Source organism: Hemicordylus capensis, chromosome 5 (genome assembly GCF_027244095.1).
Source record: "Hemicordylus capensis ecotype Gifberg chromosome 5, rHemCap1.1.pri, whole genome shotgun sequence".
NCBI lineage: Eukaryota > Metazoa > Chordata > Lepidosauria > Squamata > Cordylidae > Hemicordylus > Hemicordylus capensis.
In genome coordinates, this window is record NC_069661.1 from 114,922,136 (window position 1) to 114,941,456 (window position 19,321).

Sequence of the window (19,321 nt, forward strand, 5' to 3'; positions counted from 1 at the left end):
ATCCCTGTTTAGTACCCCTAGACATTGAAAACCACTCAGAGTCGAAGTTATTAATTCTAATTTGGACTTTAGCTGAACCATAAATCTGATCAATCATACTGTGAAAAGCTGGGCCAAATTTAAGTTTCTTTAAAACATGTTTTTAAAAAATTGGCTCTAGACAGTCAAAAGCTTTATCTAAAGAACATAATGCTAGAGAAGTTGACTTAACTTTAGAAGCGTAAATGATATTTAATAACTTTCTTATAGAATTGAATATATTTCTCCTAGGAATAAACCCTGATAGATCTATTTGAACAATTTTATAAATGATTAAAGTTAGCCAAATGAGTTGGTTAGCCAATAGTTTGGTATATAGTTTATAATCAACATTAAGTAGGGAAATTGGTCTATAGGGACTAACTTCCTGTAGGTCTCTACATGTTTTGGAAATTAATGTTATTTTTGAGTCATACCACAAACGTGAGAGACCTGCTCCCTGGTGTAAAGCATTAATTAAAATTACAAACTCCGGTATATAATAATTTCTTTAAATTCCCTAAAAAAATTCCCCTATCAGACCATCCGGTCATGGAGATTTATAATTCTGAATAGTTTTAAAAACCTCAAGCACTTCTGCCTCAGTAAATGGTGCATCCAACATTTTAATGTCCTCTGGAGTTAGCTGTGGGATGTCAATCTTGTCTAAGTAGTTAAGAATTTCCCCTTGAGTTGGACTGAGAGAGTTATATAATTGTTCAAAAAAATTAACAAAGTGATCACTAATATTTTTAGTATTAGTGATTATTCGACCTTTGTTGTCCTTTATTACTTTTATAAATCTCTTCTCCTTAGTTTTCTTTAATTTATAGGCTAACAATCTTGTGTTTTTATCATATTCATAATATCTTTGTTTTAAATACATAATTTGAGTCGAGATTTTTGTAGTTTCCAGCACCTCAAGCTCCTTCCTTTTCTTCTCTAGTTGCTTAAAAATATTAGCAGACCCTGTTCTATTAAATATTGCCAAAAGGTGTTTAATCTCCAGCTCTAGTTTTTCGCTCACTTGTGTTGATTGTTTTTTAATCCTGCTCATCTGGTTAATACACTCCCCTCTAATAACAGCTTTCATCTCATCCCATCTCATTACTAGTGATGTATGTTCCTTATCATTTTCATTTAAAAAGTTTTTTAGTGTTTGGCCCAATTGTTGCTTTGCTACCGGGTCCACAAGTAATCTAGGTTTAAATTGCCACATGGGGGGAAATAAAGTTTTCTCCTCTAATTTAAGTTTAAATATCTAGAATAGGATTGCTATCTTCCTGAGAAAAAAGTGAAACTTTTTGCAGAGGGGTTAAGCAATCGCCAAGTATCTATGAGCTCGTACTTATGCATCAATCTTTGAAAATTTGACGATAGTAGAGCTTGTTTCTTATACAGGTGAAACTCGAAAAATTAGAATATCGTGCAAAAGTTCATTAATTTCAGTAACGCAAATTAAAAGGTGAAACTGATATATGAGATAGACGCATTACATGCAAAGCGAGATAAGTCAAGCCTTAATTTGTTATAATTGTGATGATCATGGCATACAGCTCATGAGAACCCCAAATCCGCAATCCCAGAAAATTAGAATATTGTGAAAAGGTTCAACAGTCTAGGCTCCAGGTATCCCACTCCAATCAGCTAATCAATCCATAACACCTGCAAAGGGTTCCTGAGCCTTTAAATGGTCTCTCAGTCTGGTTCATTAGGAATCACAATCATGGGAAAGACTGCTGATTTGACAGTTGTGCAGAAAACCATCATTGACACCCTCCATAGGGAGGGAAAGCCTCAAAAGGTAATTGCAAAAGAAGTTGGATGTTCCCAAAGTGCTGTATCAAAGCACATTAATAGAAAGTTATGTGGAAGGGAAAAGTGTGGAAGAAAAAGGTGCACAAGCAGCAGGGATGACCGCAGCCTGGAGAGGATTGTCAGGAAAAGGCCATTCAAAATTGTTGGGGATTTTCACAAGGAGTGGACTGAGGCTGGAGTTAGTGCATCAAGAGTCACCACACACAGATGGATCCTTGACATGGGCTTCAAATGTCGTATTCCTCTTGTCAAGCCGCTCCTGAACAACAAACAACGTCAGAAGCGTCTTACCTGGGCTCAAGAAAAAAAGAACTGGTCTGTTGCTCAGTGGTCCAAAGTCCTCTTTTCTGATGAGAGCAACTTTTGCATCTCATTTGGAAACCAAGGACCCAAAGTCTGGAGGAAGAATGGAGAGGCACACAATGCAAGATGCTTGAAGTCCAGTGTGAAGTTTCCACAGTCTGTGTTGATTTGGGGAGCCATGTCATCTGGTGGTGTTGGTCCACTGTGCTTCATTAAGTCCAGGGTCAACGCAGCCGTCTATCAGGAGATTTTGGAGCACTTCATGCTTCCTTCCGCAGACGAGCTGTATGGGGATGCTGACTTCATTTTCCAGCAGGACTTGGCACCTGCCCACACTGCCAAAAGTACCAAAACCTGGTTCCATGACCATGGGATTACTGTGCTTGATTGGCCAGCAAACTCGCCTGACCTGAACCCCATAGAGAATCTATGGGGCATTGCCAAGAGAAGGATGAGAGACATGAGACCAAACAATGCATAAGAGCTGAAGGCCACTATTGAAGCATCCTGGTCTTCCATAACACCTCAGCAGTGCCACAGGCTGATAGCATCCATGCCACGCCGCACTGAGGCAGTAATTGCTGCAAAAGGGGCCCAAACCAAGTACTGAATACATATGCATGCTTATACTTTTCAGAGGTCCGATATTGTTCTATTTACAATCCTTGTTTTATTGGTTTCATGTAATATTCTAATTTTCTGGGATTATGGATTTGGGGTTCTCATGAGCTGTACGCCATGATCATCACAATTATAACAAATTAAGGCTTGACTTATCTCGCTTTGCATGTAATGCGTCTATCAGTTTCAACTTTTAATTTGCATTACTGAAATTAATGAACTTTTGCATGATATTCTAATTTTTTGAGTTTCACCTGTACTGTGAAGATCTTTACTTATTCTCATTAGATAACTTAGTATCATCAATATTAAAATCCACCCCCCCACCCCAAACTATATTAGTACCAGCAAACCTTTTCATTTTCCTCATTGTTTTCTGAAGGAAATCAATCTGCCTTTGATCTGGAGCATAAATAGAGGCCCAGGTAATATCCTTATTGTACAGCTTCCACTTAATAAAAATAAATTTTCCATCCTTATCTTTCAAAATTTTCTCAATAACAAGATCAGTGTTAGCTTTGAATAAGATACCAACCCCTCTTGCCTTATTTGTCCCTTGAGCGAAGAACTGTTTGCCAAAATACCTATCAGCAATAGCATCTTTCTTACAAGTCTCTTGCAGAAAAACCACCACTGGGTTAAAGGATTTAATATGTTTAGATATTCTGGCCTTTTTAATTGGATCCCCCAGCCCTCTCACATTCAAGGAAACAACTGTACCTTGGTCACTCATTTTTAATTCCTTGCTGACAATAGTAGTTTGCTTTCCATAAACCAGATAATTTCAATCCTTTCAGGTCACCTGTTTCTATCTTAATATCTATATATATAATTCTCCTGGGTGTGCCCAGGAGAAATGCGTCCCGGCAGCCCAGCTGATTGGCTGGGCTGCAGGGGGCGCCTGATTGGCTGGCAGCACACCCAGGAGAATTCGCTTGCTGGGCGGCTGCGGAGGCAAGGCGGTGGGCCCAGGGCCGCGGCGGCGGAGCCCAGCGAGGTGGTGGGCCCAGCAAGGTGGCGGTGGCCCCGGCCGTGAGGCGGGGCGAGGCGGCGGGCCCAGAGCGATGGTGGCGGGCCAGGCCGTGGTGGCGGGGCCCAGCGAGCGGTGGGCCCAGCGAGGCGGGGCAAGGCGGCGGGGCCCAGCGAGGCGGCGGGGCCGGGCCCGGCCGCGGAAGCAAGGTGGCGGGACTGGCCGGGCTGGGCCCGGCCGCGGAGGCAAGGCGGCGGGCCTGATGGCGGCACTCTGGGGCTGGCCGCGGCATCGGCGGCAGCACTCTGGGGCCAGCCAGGCCCGCTGGCGGCGGCGGCAGCACTCTGCCCTGCCAGAGACGGGGGGCGGGAGGAGAGAGAGAGGTAGCCTGGCCTGGCCGGGCCCGGCCGGGGAAGCGAGGTGGCGGGACTGGCCGGGCCGCGGAGGCAAGGCGGCGGGACTGGCCGGGCCCAGCCGCGGCGGAGAGGCGGCGGCGGCTGCACTCGGCCCCCGCAGGGCGGCGGCCACACGGGTCAGCTAGTATATATCTAATGTAGTATAGTTTCTGTCTTAGTGTATCTATCTAAATATAATGTAGTATATTTAACTGTTCCTTTTTTCAGTATGCCTCCCCCCTCTCTAAACACCCCTCCCCCAAGCCCCTCCCCTCCCTACCACCCTTACCCCCCCCCATCCCTCCCTAGCCCACTCAAACCAAAGGCAAACATTGTTGCTTCTTCCCAGGAGGATTTATCCTTCATAGTGTGGCAAGGGTTCCACAGGCTGAATCCACATAGCTGGAGAAATCTCCCCATCACATCTTGGGATGCCTAGAAGTGCCAGCCTCAGGCAGGGCTTCCCAAAGAGAGGAGATTGTGTCCAGAGGTACTCCCAGGGTTGTGCATCTGTATGACTCATTGCCTTCAAGTTGCAATAAATATGGAGAAGGCCTCTTTCATTCAAGTAGCGGATGGTCTGGCTGGGGTTGACTAGCCAAGCTACAAGGAGCTTCCACATCTTCTCCAAAGAGGTGATGTGTTGGAAATTCAGGAGCAGCTAAAAGAGACCAAAACAGCAGAACACCCATAAGTCCACAAGGCCAGACCCCTCTTTCAGTGAACCCCACTCTGGCAAGCATACTTCTCACCTCAACAAAGAAGGGCACCTCTGTGGGCAGAATGCTTCTCTGAATCTTTCTCCGGGCTGAAGGTGCAAACCAGATTCTCTATCAGCCTGGACACTGTGGAGGACAGTGCGTGGAGGAGGGCGCTGGAACACATCAGAGGCCCTTGCTGATTCCTGAGGGATGCCCGGAGAGAAGAGACATAACCCTGATCTCTCCCCTGCCCCCAGGCCTCTCAGAGACATCTCAGCACTTGTCCTCTTATCTCACCAAGTGGGCCAGTCCCTGGAGGTAGCTGCCAGAGCAGCACAAGGTCTTCTCTGGAGTTACCTATGCCACCCTCTCCAATACAATCACACAATCTGAGTGGTCTCTCTACAGATAAGAAAAGGTTGCTGTCATCAAGATGTGAAATTGCCGGTCTCCTTGCTAAAATATATAACTTACCCCTGCAATCAGGCTCTGTACCAGAGGACTGGAAAGTAGCAAATGTAACACCAATTTTCAAAAAGGGATCCAGGGGCGATCCAGGAAATTACAGGCCAGTTAACTTAACATCTGTTCCAGGCAAATTGATAGAAAGCATCCTCAAGGATAAAATTGTAAAGCACATAGAACAACAGGCCCTGCTGGGAGAGAACCAGCATGGCTTCTGCAAAGGTAAATCTTGCCTCACGAACCTTTGGGAGTTCTTCAAGATTGTCAACAAGTGTGTGGATAAGGGTGATCCAGTTAACATAGTATACCTGGACTTCCAAAAAGCTTTCAACAAAGTTCCTCATCAAAAACTCCTGAGAAAACTTAGCAGTTATGGGATAAGGGGACAAGTACATATGTGGATTGCTAACTGGTTGAAAGACAGGAAACAGAGGGTAGGTATAAATGGAGAGTTTTCACAATGGAGGGAAGTAAGAAGTGGGGTCCCCAGGGATCTGTACTGGGACCGGTGCTTTTAATTTATTCATAAATGATCTAGAAGTGGTGTGGCCCAATTTGCAGATGATACCAAAGTCTTTTGGGTAGTGAAATACAAAACAGATTGTGAGGAGCTCCAAAAGGATCTCTCCAACCTGGGGGAGTGGGTGACAAAATGGCAAATGTGCTTCAATGTTGGCAAGTGTAAAGTGATGCACACTGGGATGAAAACCCCCAGCTTCAAGTATACATTGATGGGATCTGAGCTGTCAGTGACTGATCAAGAGAGGGATCTTGGGGTCATGGTGGACAGCTCGTTGAACGTGTCGACTCAATGTGTGGTAGCTGTGAAAAAGGCCAATTCCATGCTAGGGATCATTACAAAGGGGACTGATAATAAAACTGCTAACATTATAATGCCCTTATACAAAACTATGGTGTGGCCACACCTGGAGTACTGTGTACAATTCTGGTCACTACATCTAAAAAATGACATTGTAGAACTGGGAAAGGTGCAGAAGAGGGCAACAAAGATGATCAGGGGCCTAGAGCATCTTTCTTATGAGGCAAGGATACAACACCTGGGGCTATTTAGTTTAGAAAAAAGGGAACTGCGGGGAGACATGATAGAAGTCTATAAAATCATGCATGGAGTAGAGAAAGTGGATAGAGAGAAATTCTTCTCCCTCTCCCATAACACTAGAACCAGGGGTCATCCCATGAAATTGATTGCCGGGAAATTTAGGACCAACAATCGGAAGTACTTTTTCATACAATGCATAATCAACTTGTGGAATTCTCTGCCACAAGATGTGGTGACAGCCAACAACCTGGATGGCTTTAAGAGGGGCTTGGATAACTTCATGGAGGAGAGGTCTATCAATAGCTACTAGTCGGAGGGCCACCTCTAGCCTCAAAGGCAGGATGCCTCTGAATACCTGTTGCAGGGGAGTAACAGCAGGAGATAGGGCATGCCCCCAACTCCTGCTGTAGGCTTCCAGTAGCATTTGATGGGCCACTGTATGAAACAGGATGCTGGACTAGATGGGCCTTGGACCTGATCCAGCAGGGCTGTTCTTATGTTATGATGTGGTGTCTGCTCATGGGGTCGTGTAGTGTCAAGGGTGGAGGGAGTGGACTAGCGAATGACTGAGTTTGACCATGCAAGAGAGATCACAGGGGTGAAGTGTCTCCTCACCTCACCCAGTGCAGAACAGAACCTTCCTGCTTCTTCCTTCTAAAAGGAAGCTGTCATCTCAGTAGATTGAAAACTGGGACAGAAGGGGAGTCCAGACTGTACTGCAAGGCCTAGAATATCCTTGAATAACAAGAGGCTGAACTCTCAATCAAATATCACTATACATTTAAATCAAAATAAAATGTCAAATCAACTCATTTGCTTCAGTCATATGAAGAACATGACATGAGTGTGTGTTGATGTTCCCATGTGAGCAGAAACAGGGAACAGTAAAAGCAAGCACAATATCGGCGATGGATACAGTGGCCTGAACGATAAATGAGGAGCTGTGGGAATGCTGTGGCTTACTTGGGAGGCAGTTCTCTCAGCTCCTGGCTTATTGACCAGGCCAACCAGGAGTTCAGGGAGCCTCGCTTACACTCCACTGGTATGCTCTGTGGACAGGATGATCTCTCTGAATTTCTTTGTTGTTCTCCCTTGAAGAGAAGAAGAGGTTCAGGCCTCACATCCTGCCTTGGGGAATGGCTATGGGTCGGAAGACTTCTCAGGGCCAGGTCAGTGCCATGGGTGTCTGCACCCAAATCTGGGCTTGAAGGATGCTCTCCAGTCAGGGTTCCCAGAGTCATCTGCTGGAGCCATGGACATCAGCAAGGGAAGAAGGCATGTCTGACAAGCCCCTTCTTCTGGCAAGAGGAAAGAAGAAAGAGAAAGAGAGAGACTTGGCCAATCCAGAGAATTCACCCTAACAGGAAATGATGTTGGACATCCAGCCTTTCTGCTCATATAATTGGGAAGCATCACTTCAGCCTCTGGACAAAAATCTGGCTCTATACATGAGAGGGAAGGTGGGCAGAGGATTCAAAGGAAGTCATCCTTGATTTTTGTGCCTTACCTCTCCCAGATTCACTGAGGAGAACTAATCTGTGGCCAGCTGTCTTCCTCCTCGATGCTTCTGAGAGGAGAGACAAATGCTACTTAAATAACTATGCCCCTGCAGCTCAGAGCAAATTGAAACCACTGAGCATGTCCTTCTATGCTGCCTGTTCTACAGAGACATTTGTGCCGCCCTTTTTTCTCCACTGCTGAACAAGCTTCCAGGGCGCACAAATCACTTCTATATTCAATTGCTGCTATCTGACTCTAACCCCCACACCACAAAGATCGTTCTGTGCGGCTGTGACTGGCATCCGGCAAAGATGAAAGCTGATGGGCTCCCCCAATTTGAGTCCTGATAACACTCCCCTCCATATTCTTTGTATCATATTAATTGCGCCATAGCAATGCATAATATTTTATTAGATTAATGCAGTATAACTTCACCATTTAGCGTATTTTAGTGTATTTTACCATTTAGTGTAATTCCGTGTAACGTTACCATCTTTAGTAATATTCCATCTTATGGCAACCATTATAGTTTTAACCATTCTTAATTTTAATTCTAGCTTTTTACCACATATTAAATCATTTTCAGCTATATTACTATTTAAATTCCCCTTCTATCTTTTCTGTGCATTTTATTATGGAAAAGTATGTTTAGCAATTTTAGTTTCTTAGTAGCTTGTTTCTTTTTAGTAATTTGTCTCTTTTTAAATTGTAAGTATTTTAAATTATTTTAAAAATTTTCACAGTAGCTGTCATCATATTTGCAATCCCCTTTATCAACATGTAACTTTTCTCCAGTATTACCTTCATTTAATGTGTAATTTTATGCTGGTCTCTGACCGTAATAAAGCTTGATTTGATACTTAAATAACTGTCTTGTTAGAAATGGCAGCCCTCTGAAGACTAACAGGAAGTCCAAGGAGATGCTGAGCAGGAAACTAGTCCTCGCCACCCCGAAGATGGATGGCAGCTGTACATCATTGTCTCGGAAGGGTCCTGGCCACTCAGACTGTTCCTTAAAGGTAACTGAGTACAGACTTTTGTTTCCACCTGTGGCTCTTGGGATGCCTTTGGGAAGCTCACAAAGAGGCCATCAAGACTCCTGGTTTTTCTCCCAAGCATCTAGTCTTGTTCAGAATATGGGGGTCCCAGAGATTTTATGGCTAATAGCAAGAGATAAGCTAATCTTCCAGAAGTTGGTCTAATGATTGTTTAGAGCTCGTGGCCACTCCCATATCCAGTGGCACAAATTCCATGAGTTAATTATGCAGCCTGTGAAGATGTACTTGCAGTTGTCTGTCCTGTCTGTTTAAAAACGGTCTCGCAGGGCGGCAGCATACCTCCTTGCCGCCCCAGTGCGCATTGGATTGAAAGTGCCCAGTGCACATGGGTGACATGTGCATGTGCACCAGGCACTTCTGGTCCGACATGCACTGGGGTGCAAGGAGGTACACTGCTGCCCCACAGGACCGTTTTTGAACACAGTGCCAGCGGGGAAAATGCAGCGGGGGGGGGCAGTAAGAGCACCCTCCCTGCTTCTTGAAGGTAACTCTCCCCCCCGGACCTTTGAACCAATTTGGAGGGCCATAAAAGGGCCTCTGAACTGGTTCATGCACATCCCTAGTTTTGTTTCACAGTGGGGCTCTTCCATGTGTGTATGTTAATGTATACTGGAACCCTGATTATCCTACCAGGGTACCATCCCACCAACCAAAATCTCTCCCATCTGAAGTATCTAAGACTAGGTCCATTCCATATTCGGTCTACTCCTGTGGAACATGGGATGCGTGCGCACACACCACAGCCCATCGACTTGAGGGAATGGGTGTTCATTCCTAACCTCTGCAAAGGACAAGTTTCCTACTGTGTAGATGTTCAGCAGCCTCTTGACAAGCCGTTTTTGTGGCTTCTGGACTCTGAGAAACAAGAGAAATGGCTTAAGAACATCAATGCATACAAAGAGCCCTGTGGATCAGATGAAAGATATATGTAGCCCAGCACCCTGTTTCCAACAGTGAACAGCCAAATGCATCAATGAAGCCCACAAGCTGGCTGGGTATGAAGAAAACCATCTTTTCCAGCATCTGACTGCATCCAGACAGATGGTGGTTCCATGTTGCCATCCTCTCTAATAAAACGCTTGGTGTCCGTCCGTGGACGGGCACCAAGCGTGTGTTCGTGCCTCCCTGCCCTGTTCTGCGCCTGCGCGAAGCGCAGGCGCAGAACAGGGCAAGGGAGACATGAGGGCCGGCACCCGGTGGCCATCTTGGGCGGCCAGAAGCGGCCGCCCCGAAGAAGCCGGGAATGCGGGGAAGGAGGAGACTGGCCGAGGCGGTGGCAAAGCCGCCGCCTCGGCCAGAGGATGCAGCGCGGCCAAGGCGGCGGTGGAGCCGCGCCGCCGAAGCCGGGCGGGGGGAGGAGGTGACGGGGTAAGCCGGCCGAGGTGGCGGCAGAGCCGCCGCCGAGGCCTGGCACCGCCGCCGCAGCCAGGCGGCTGCGAGTCCTTGGGGCCCTTGCCCTTCCGGGGAGACCGGCCGGGAATGTGAGGCGGGGGCGGACCGGACCGGCAGCGGCGCCCCCAGAGTCTGCCCGGCCACCACCACCGCCACCGCCCACTCTCCCGCCCTCCCAGCTGCCCAAATACTCCTTCCCCGCTCCCCCCCCCGCAAATGATTAAGGGCCAAAACGGCCCAGAAGAATGCCTCCGCGGCCGCCGCCATGGCCGCCAACCGCCCTCCCAGCTGGCCGAGACTTCCTTACCCAGAGCAGCCCGCGACAGTCGGGCGATCAAAAATCCATTTTTTGCGAAGAAGAGAGGAGCTCCGGAACAGAGCTCCTCTCTGTGCTAAGCCAATGCCCAAACTGCTGCTATGGACGCAAAGGACGCAATAGGCGTCCTTTGCGTCCATAGCAGCAGTTTGGGCATTGGCTTAGCACAGAGAGGAGCTCTGTTCCGGAGCTCCTCTCTTCTTCGCAAAAAATGGATTTTTGATCGCCCGACTGTCGCGGGCTGCTTTGGGTAAGGAAGTCTCGGCCAGCTGGGAGGGCGTGGGGGGGGGGAGGCCAGAGGAAGTGGGGCGGGGGGGAACTCTCCCCTACTAGCGCCCGTTATCACAACGGGCCTGAAACACTAGTAGCTAATAATCTTCAACTGGTCTGGCTTGCCATTCATGATTATGTCCTATAAGTAATATGTCTTATATGCTGAAGCTAGTGGCCATCACCATATCTTGTGGCAGTGGATTCCATAAGTTTACTTATGGGGTATGTCAGGAGAAAACCTTATTTCATTGTCTCTGTCCTGCACCTAACTGCTTGGGTTGAACGTCTGTCCTAGTTCGGTGAGAGAAGCAAAGACATTCCTCTGTAGTACTCAAACCTTTCACAAATACTAATATACCCTTGCAGGCTTCTTTGGGCTAAACTGAACAGCCCCCAACCATGCCCCCCACCAGCTCCCAGGGAAGGTGATCCAGCTCTATGATCCCTGGAGTTGCCCTTCAAATGAGAAAAGTACCTGGGTGAACTGGTGGTATAGTCCAACTCCTCCTCCTCATTGCTGCCGTGTGGCGTCTTGGCCCTTGGGATGAAAGAACTCTGTGAATGAGAGAGAGGAGAAAAATGGGTGCTTTGAGCTTTCCAGGGCTTCAAAAGGCCTTAGACATCACTGCCTTAGTCATTACCAGGTGAGCTTAATGTAGGAAGTGGACCAGAAGCGGCCATTTTATGTCACAGAACAGCCACGGGGAGGTTGATTCAGAACCACAGCATGCCAATTTCAAAGGCAAAGAGCTGCTTTAGAGGTGATATTTGTCAGGGAAAGCACCAGAGGCAAGTGTTACTGCACACCCCATTCCCACATTGGATTCCCACCCCCCACTTGTGGATGCTTTGTGATTTTATCTGGTCTGCTTAATGCCTTGAATGCTTTTCTTAATAACATGTGTGAACAACTGTGTAAAGACCTGCATTTTTATTGATTTTTTTGTTTCTTTTATGATTTTCAATTTAGTTCATATTTGATGGGTTTACTTGATTTTGCTAGGGGTTTTCTTTTGTTTTCTATTTTGGTTTATACTTTTGTGTGCTTTTATTGCAAAAAATTAAAGATGACTTTAACTATTAGGTCCAGACAGAAGTTGCAAGGTTTTCTATTTCCTCTCTGAGGCCATTTTGTTTAATGTTCTACCATTGTGATTCATATTAACAAAATGGCTGCCATGGTGGCAGGCCTTAGTTTAACAAAAACACACCATAGTAGCAGCATATCCCAGTCTTATGATTAAAGCAAATGGCTTTCGACAGTAATGGCTGGAACGAGGTGCTCCGATATGCAAGTTAAAGCATATATAGTTCATTAAAGCACTAAGATAAAGGTAAAGTGTGCCATCAAGTCGATTTCGACTCCTGGCGCCCACAGAGCTCTATGGTTTTCTTTGGTAGAATACAGGAGGGGAGAATACATTTTCTTTTGGTAGAATACATTGCCTCCTCCCACGCAGTATGAGATGATGCCTTTCAGCATCTTCCTATATCGCTGCTGCCCAATATAGTACCAGCAGGGATTCAAACCGGCAACTTTCTGCTTGTTAGTCAAGCATTTCTCCGCTACTACAGTCAGTCAAAGTGAATATAAACAGTCTTTTTTTTTAGCCAAAAGCAAAACAATCATTTGATGATTAAAAAACCTTCCAGTTTAAGCCGAGAGTTTAGGGCATTTCACTTTGGCTCAAGCTCCACAAAGCCTGGAAACTGGAACCAAAGGCTGATGCCTTAACAGAAGAACAATGTGATTAGTAAGAATATTGTTCAATGTTACAAATTGCGCTGCCTTACAACTTGTCCACCATGGATCCACATGGGCATCTTTGGTGCTCTCCATCTTCCACATCTTAATTTGGGCCTAAAGACCAAGGAAATGTATGGGTGCATGGAGGGCAAATTATGAACACAATTTGCAACACGCACAACATCATTACTGATCAGGTGGAATGTTTGTTGAGGCATTTCCCGGCTTTGTGGAGCTTGAGCCAAAATGAAGAGGTAGCCTTAACTCTGGTCTTAAGTCAGCAGGTTTTTGGACCATCAGATTGCCATAGTTTGAGAAAAGGACATTTATCAACACCGTACTGGCAAACGAATACCCACCCCAATGAAACATTTAGTACTGATTTTAATAAAGATACAGTGAAATATATTATACCAGCTGATCCAGCACAGAGCATCTGTGCCTCTAGTTCGTCACTGCCACCACCTCACCCACCCCCCAAGCCAGTGATTTTGGCGACTTTGCTAGCGGGGAAAACCGGGGTGGGGGGGGTTAAGGGCACTCTCCCTGCTCCTTAAAAGGTAACACCACCACTCCCGCTGCCAAACCGGCCGAACACAGGACCATGCACATCCCTATTCCTGACATATGAACACCTCTGTTGGATCAGAAGACAGGAAAGTGTATTCCAGCACCCTGTTTTCAAGAGGGAACAGCTGGATGCCTTCAGGATGTGACGGGGAGAGAAAATACATCCTTGAATAGTGGTCAGAGTTCTAAGAACTAAACACTAAAAAGCCCCAATGCCCCACTGGGTTCACGGGGAAGATTCTCCAGTTCCATAATCACTTGAAACATTAATTTGAGGAACTGGTGGTACATCTCCCATCTAAGTCGTCATCCTCTGTGCTGACTAGCAATAGGCCAGCCTCTTAGGTAAAAGAATCCTACACCTGAGTGGGTATTATACATCCCAAAACGGACATGGGGGAGCCTGATTCTGCATGAGGGCATGAACACTTTGGAGGCAATATTCTGCATGCTGTTACAGACACCCCAGTCCTTTCCTTCTTTCCTATATTTATTAAACTATTCTCTGCTTCAGATTTAGATACAGGCTTACTGCTGCAGCTGACAAGAGGAAGAGATAATGCTGGCCAAGGATATTGTGAATAGAGGTGTACACGAACCCAAAAACGCAGTTCGGTTTGAATTCAAATCGAATTTTAACCGTACTGTATTCATTCGGTTCAGTCTAACCAACCGGCCAGTCCAGTCCATTTGGCTTGAACCTGTTCAGTGGTTCAAGCAGCAATACTTGTAAAGGGGAATCTAGCGAGGATTTCCCTGTACCAGTAAAAGGAAAAAGGGAAAGTACCATTGAGTCGCTGTCGACTCCTGGCGACCACAGAGCCATATGTTTTTCTTGATAGAATACAGGAAGGGTTTACCATTGCCTTCTTATGCAGTATGAGATGATGCCTTTCAGCATCAGGGAAATCCACCGAAGGGCGGTGAAGGAGCAGTGAGAAAGGTAGTATAAGGTTTTTACCAGATGGCGTGGCTACCAACACCACTGCTTGTCGCCCCCTAGTGCAGCCCAATCGTCACTGCATCTGTCTTCAAGCAGTCTGCCCATGCAGCATATGGGGGCACGGTTCCATCCTTTGCAGATGCTCAACCTTATCAATAAAGGCTGAAGAAAGGGGGCCAGGGTAAAGTTGTTACAACTGATAAGAAACTTCCTGTACCAAACTAGGGGTACCAGAGAGATAAGGGCCATAATGTGGAGTCAACCATGATGGCAGGACCAGAGGATGAGGACAGAACGACATATTCTGAGACCAGTTGGTGTGGGAGATGACATAATTGCACCCCAATGACATATGAGAAGGGAGAAACCCTCAAAACGATCAACATCCTAGAAGACTATAAGAAGTGGAAGTCTGGTCCAGAAGATGAGAGGGCAGATCCCAGAAGACATGCCGTCTCCCCTCTCCAGTGCTGCAGCATTTCTCACTCCCCAGCTTCATCATCAAACCCCATCATCTTTACTGAAGGGAGAAACTGAATTAGCCATTTATTGTTTTCCCTGCTTGTTTGGTAATGGACTTTCCCCTCTGTCCTTTTCCTCTTCCCGCTTCCCTCCTCCTTCCCTACAAAACTGCCTCACATTTAAGTAAAATTGTTAGTCTTTCCCTGCCAGAACCCAGTCATTGCTGTGTCTGTTTGAATCTATTTCTCCCCCCCCAAAAAAATCAAGATTTTATTAATTTCTATTGAGAGAATTCAAAAGGCAAGAGAAAAAATTGAATCAGAGAGATTGAAGACATCTCTAAGCTTCTATATACTGTAGTAAAATACAATTGAAAAAATACAGATTTACTATCTATATCATAAGAATTGATCGTGTAATAACAATCAGATTTAGGACTGGTTTATGTGTTCTTTCAGATATCAAACCGAGTTTCAACCAACAGACATTAAATAATTACTTCAATGCAGCTTTTCATTAGTTAGTACATTCTAAAAAAGAGGCAGGGGGAGAGAAAAAGAAAAAGAAGGAATCTTAAAATTATCATCTTAGAAAGATTAACATAAAAAGATAAGATTATGTATCATAAATAGGTGCATAACCAAAAGACTGCCTGAAACAGTCAGTCTGCAAACTCAACTACACTGTAGACCAAAAAATGAAAAAGATGTTTTGTCAATCAGCCAGTCCAATAGTCAGAGCTGTCTATAAGTTCAAAAAAAAGGAAAGGTCATACAGCCAAAACTTTTTTTGAATCTAAAAACAAAAATATCCACTTTCTTCTAAAGCCCAAAGGTCGGTGCCCATCTATGTTTGATTCGGTTAGAGAGAAATTCAACTGTGAACAGTATTAAACACATATTTCTCAAGTAAAAGTTATAAAAGACATCTTTGGTCTGGTTCCTTGCACTCTTCACACATTTATAAGCCAGAATCCCTCAGAGTGGGTAAGAACCTCTTTGGTTCGTAACAATGCATATGTCGGGGGGGGGGAGACCCCCGATCATCACATGTTGCACTCCCCTGAGAGGAACCAAACCTCATAAATCTACTTATTTTAGATGTCCTCTTCTGTCCTATTGCTGCAGAACAGGAATAGATAATATTTTTTTAAAAAAGAAGGGACAATTAGGATGACAGAATCAAAAATAAGGTTCAGCCAAAAGTGTTGTTTGGGCCTATGAGCTTTGATATGAAGGGATGGCCCTTGCATAGAAGAGATGCCTCTGAGATCAAGAGACTTCAGATATTTGCTGGAAAGAACCCTCTGGGCAGCACCTGAGGTAAATCAGTGTTTTAAGGATCCTTCGGCCACTTCTGTCACATGCTATGCAAACCCCTGAAAGGCAAACCAGAAAGAGTTGTGATTGGAACAGACAAGCAGCAGAGGTGACGGGGTGCAGAATCCTGTCCCAGCCATCACTTCTCTAATTCTAATAACTTCTGTAATTCCCTTCCCAAACTTCTTCCTCTCCCTGTGGGGATCCAGATGCGTGTCTGAAAGGGGAAATTTAGGTCTGGAACCCTCTTCACAATAGGGGTCTTCTGTGTGTGCATCAGTAATTTGTAGTGGAGCCCCAAATTTTATCTCAACCCATCGACCAACATTCTTCCCATCCTGTAACATCTAGGAATGGAGCCATCCCACATTCTGTCTATTACTAGGCAACATGGGGGACATAGACATCCAACCCACAATCCTTCCATGGAAGAGACTGGATGTTCATTCCTAACCTCTTCAAGAGATTACTCTTCTTCTGCCACGTTGTTTAGAAACGCCTCACCTTGCAAGACCATTTGGTGGCAACAGTCTCAAGCAGTATTTTATCAGCATCATCCTCTGGCTTCAAGACACTGCAATGAGAAACAAGACACAATACATAATGGCATGAATACATCAGAATAGTCCTGTTCAATCATACCAAATCTAACTCAGTACTCTGCTTCCAACAGTAGACAGCTGAATGCCTCCAGGAAACTATCGCTGTGATTTGAAAGCTAGCAGACACCACCACATCTTGTAGCAGTGAATTCCATAGCTAATTATTCTATGTTAAAGGACAATTTGATTTTGTCTGTCCTGTGCCTGTTGCCATTCAGTGGTGTTAGATGCACTCCAGAACCAGTGCTGAGAGGACAGAAAAACACCTCAGGGAACTTCAGGTATCTTCCCGTCCAGGCTGCCATCCTCGGCCCTGATATCTGGAGCCGTGGCTTCTTCAGTGATAGACCTCTGTGAATGAAAGATGAGAGAGAAATGGTCGCTGACTCAAAGGACCACTTCCAGTTCTCTTAATGCTTTTTGTTGATGGGTTTAAGGCTCTGCGTGAAGGCTTGTGTGCAGAATTCACTTAGTCCCATCCTTTACAGGATTGATTTTTGTTTATTGTGTTAGATGTTCTTCTCCCAGTCATAAGACAGAGAAATGAGAGGCTAAGGTCTCCAGTGAAAGACAGAGATACATTCTTGGACTTATCATTCACTGAGAGATGAACTAATGTCTGAAGTAAATCTTGAACACATCTTGAGATGTGAATGTGATAACACCAAAGGGGGTAAATTTGGTTTGGATGAAGAAGAGAAAGAAGAAAAGCTCTGGAGAAATCAGCAGCTGGATCCATGAACCTGTCCTCTGCTCAGCAGAGAGTCTCTGGGTGAAGATCTTCAGGTAAAGACAGAAGACAGGGATACTTTGAGGAGTTACCTCAGGAGAGGGGAAGAGAATCAGCAGCAGTCTGAGAGAGAAAGGAGCACCAAGGTGGTTGGCCATGAGAGCCAGAAGGTGGCTGGGAGGAGAAGATCCCCAGCCGGGAAAGGCCGTCTTCTTCCTGAGCGCAAGACCCAGAAGGAGCAATGAAAGCAAGGATGTGGAGGGCCGGAGGAGTCCCCACTCAGGAGAAGCAGCCCTTCACCTGTGTCCTGAGAAGGTGGGAGCCCAAGGAGGCCTTGGGAGGAGAATTGTCTAGGTTCTGTGAGGTGAACTAGGGTGGAGTCAGGTAAGTTAAGGGGAGCTGGCACAGGGAGAAGGATTTTATCACAATAAAATAACGATAGAGCGTTAGCAAGGAGAGGGATTGGTTTTGACAAAAGGCTGCGGGGAAACTGCTCCCAGCCCACCTTGACTTCATTCCTTCACTTCTCTGAAACTATAACAAGCAAGCAAATCTGGCTGATTAACCAAAAGTTTCCTCTTATTCTGCTTCCTACAATACTGTTATTTTGTTTTGGCTCTTTTACATCCAGTCTCACTTATCTACTCCTACACCTTGGATAAATTTATAGAGCTATCTAGGAGGGTGGAAAATGCTCTTCACTGTGCCAAATTGTTCTCTTTGGTACCCCAAACCCAACTTCCTGAAATCCAGGCTGTTCTGTTTAAATCCTTCCAGTCCCAATCTTATCATATGGCACTGCCCCAGAAAGTGGCAGCACAAGAAAGGAGGAGCTACCACTGCTACCGATGTTGAGATTCTGCCCACAGCCAATTTTGCTCACTGTCCTGCATGGAAGGTTGCTTGCAACAGGTGCAAAAGAAAGGGAAAACTTTGCTAAGGTTTGCAAGTGTGCTGTCCATTCGATTACTTATTCACCACATAATAAGGATGAGGCAAATGAACTGCTTCCTGACAGCATTTTAAGTGTGGCAGAATCAGAGCCTGCTTCTCCACATTGTCAAGTTAAAATTAATGGCCATGAAGTGTGGAAGATGGATGATTCTTATTCACCATACACTATCATTTAATATCTACTTTACAAGAAACTCCTTACTAAATCAGATCTGCACCTGCAGCCTTCAGACATCCATCCATGGGGATGTGGAGGTTCCCTTATAACTTGTCCCTACAATCAGGCTCTGTACCAGAGGACTGGAAAGTAGGCAATGTGACTCCGATTTTCAAAAAGGGATCTGGGGAGGATCCAGGAAATTACAGGCTGGTCAACTTGACTTTTGTTTCGGGTAAATTGATGGAAAACATACTTAAGGACAAAATTGTTAAGCATATAGAAGAAAAGGCCTTGTTGAAGGAGAACCAGCATGGCTCCTGCAAGGGAAAGTTTTGCCTCACTAACCTTTTGGAGTTCTTTGAGAGTGTCAACAGGCATGTGGATAAAGGCAATCCGGTTCACATAGTATACTTGGACTTCCCAAAAGCTTTTGATAAAGTTCCCCATCAAAGGCTCTTGAGTAAACTTAGCAGTGATGGAATAAAGGGACAGGTTCATGTGTGGATCAGTAACTGGTTGAAGGACAGGAAACAGAGAGTAGGAATAAATGGACAGTTTTCACAATGGAGGTAGGTAGGAAGTGGGGTCTCTCAGGGATGGGTACTGGGACTGGGACTCTTTAACTTGTTAATAAATTATCTAGAAGTTGGGGTGACCAGCGAAGTTGCCAGATTTGCAGATGACACTAAACTATTTAGGGTAGTGAAATCCACAACAGATTGTGAGGAACTCCAAAAAGATCTCTCCAAACTGGGGGACTGAGCGACAAAATGGCAAATGCGGTTCAATGTAAGCAAGTGTAAAGTGATGCACATTGAGCAAAAAACACCAAATTCACATATATGATGATGGGATATGCTGATGGGACTGACCAGGAGGGAGATCTTGGGGTCGTGGTGGACAGCTCATTGAAAGTGGCGTCTCAGTGTGCGGCAGCTGTGAAG

General features: G+C 45.5%; 1 long non-coding RNA gene across 1 annotated transcript in view; it reads left to right on the top strand.

Moving 5' to 3' along the window:
• Window positions 1-19,321, top strand: part of LOC128326496 (uncharacterized) — a 29,508-nt gene that overhangs the window by 3,789 nt on the left and 6,398 nt on the right. The window contains exon 2 of the long non-coding RNA XR_008308083.1: window positions 8,732-8,870. This is a non-coding gene — a long non-coding RNA (uncharacterized LOC128326496). The remainder of the gene's footprint in view (window positions 1-8,731; window positions 8,871-19,321) is intronic.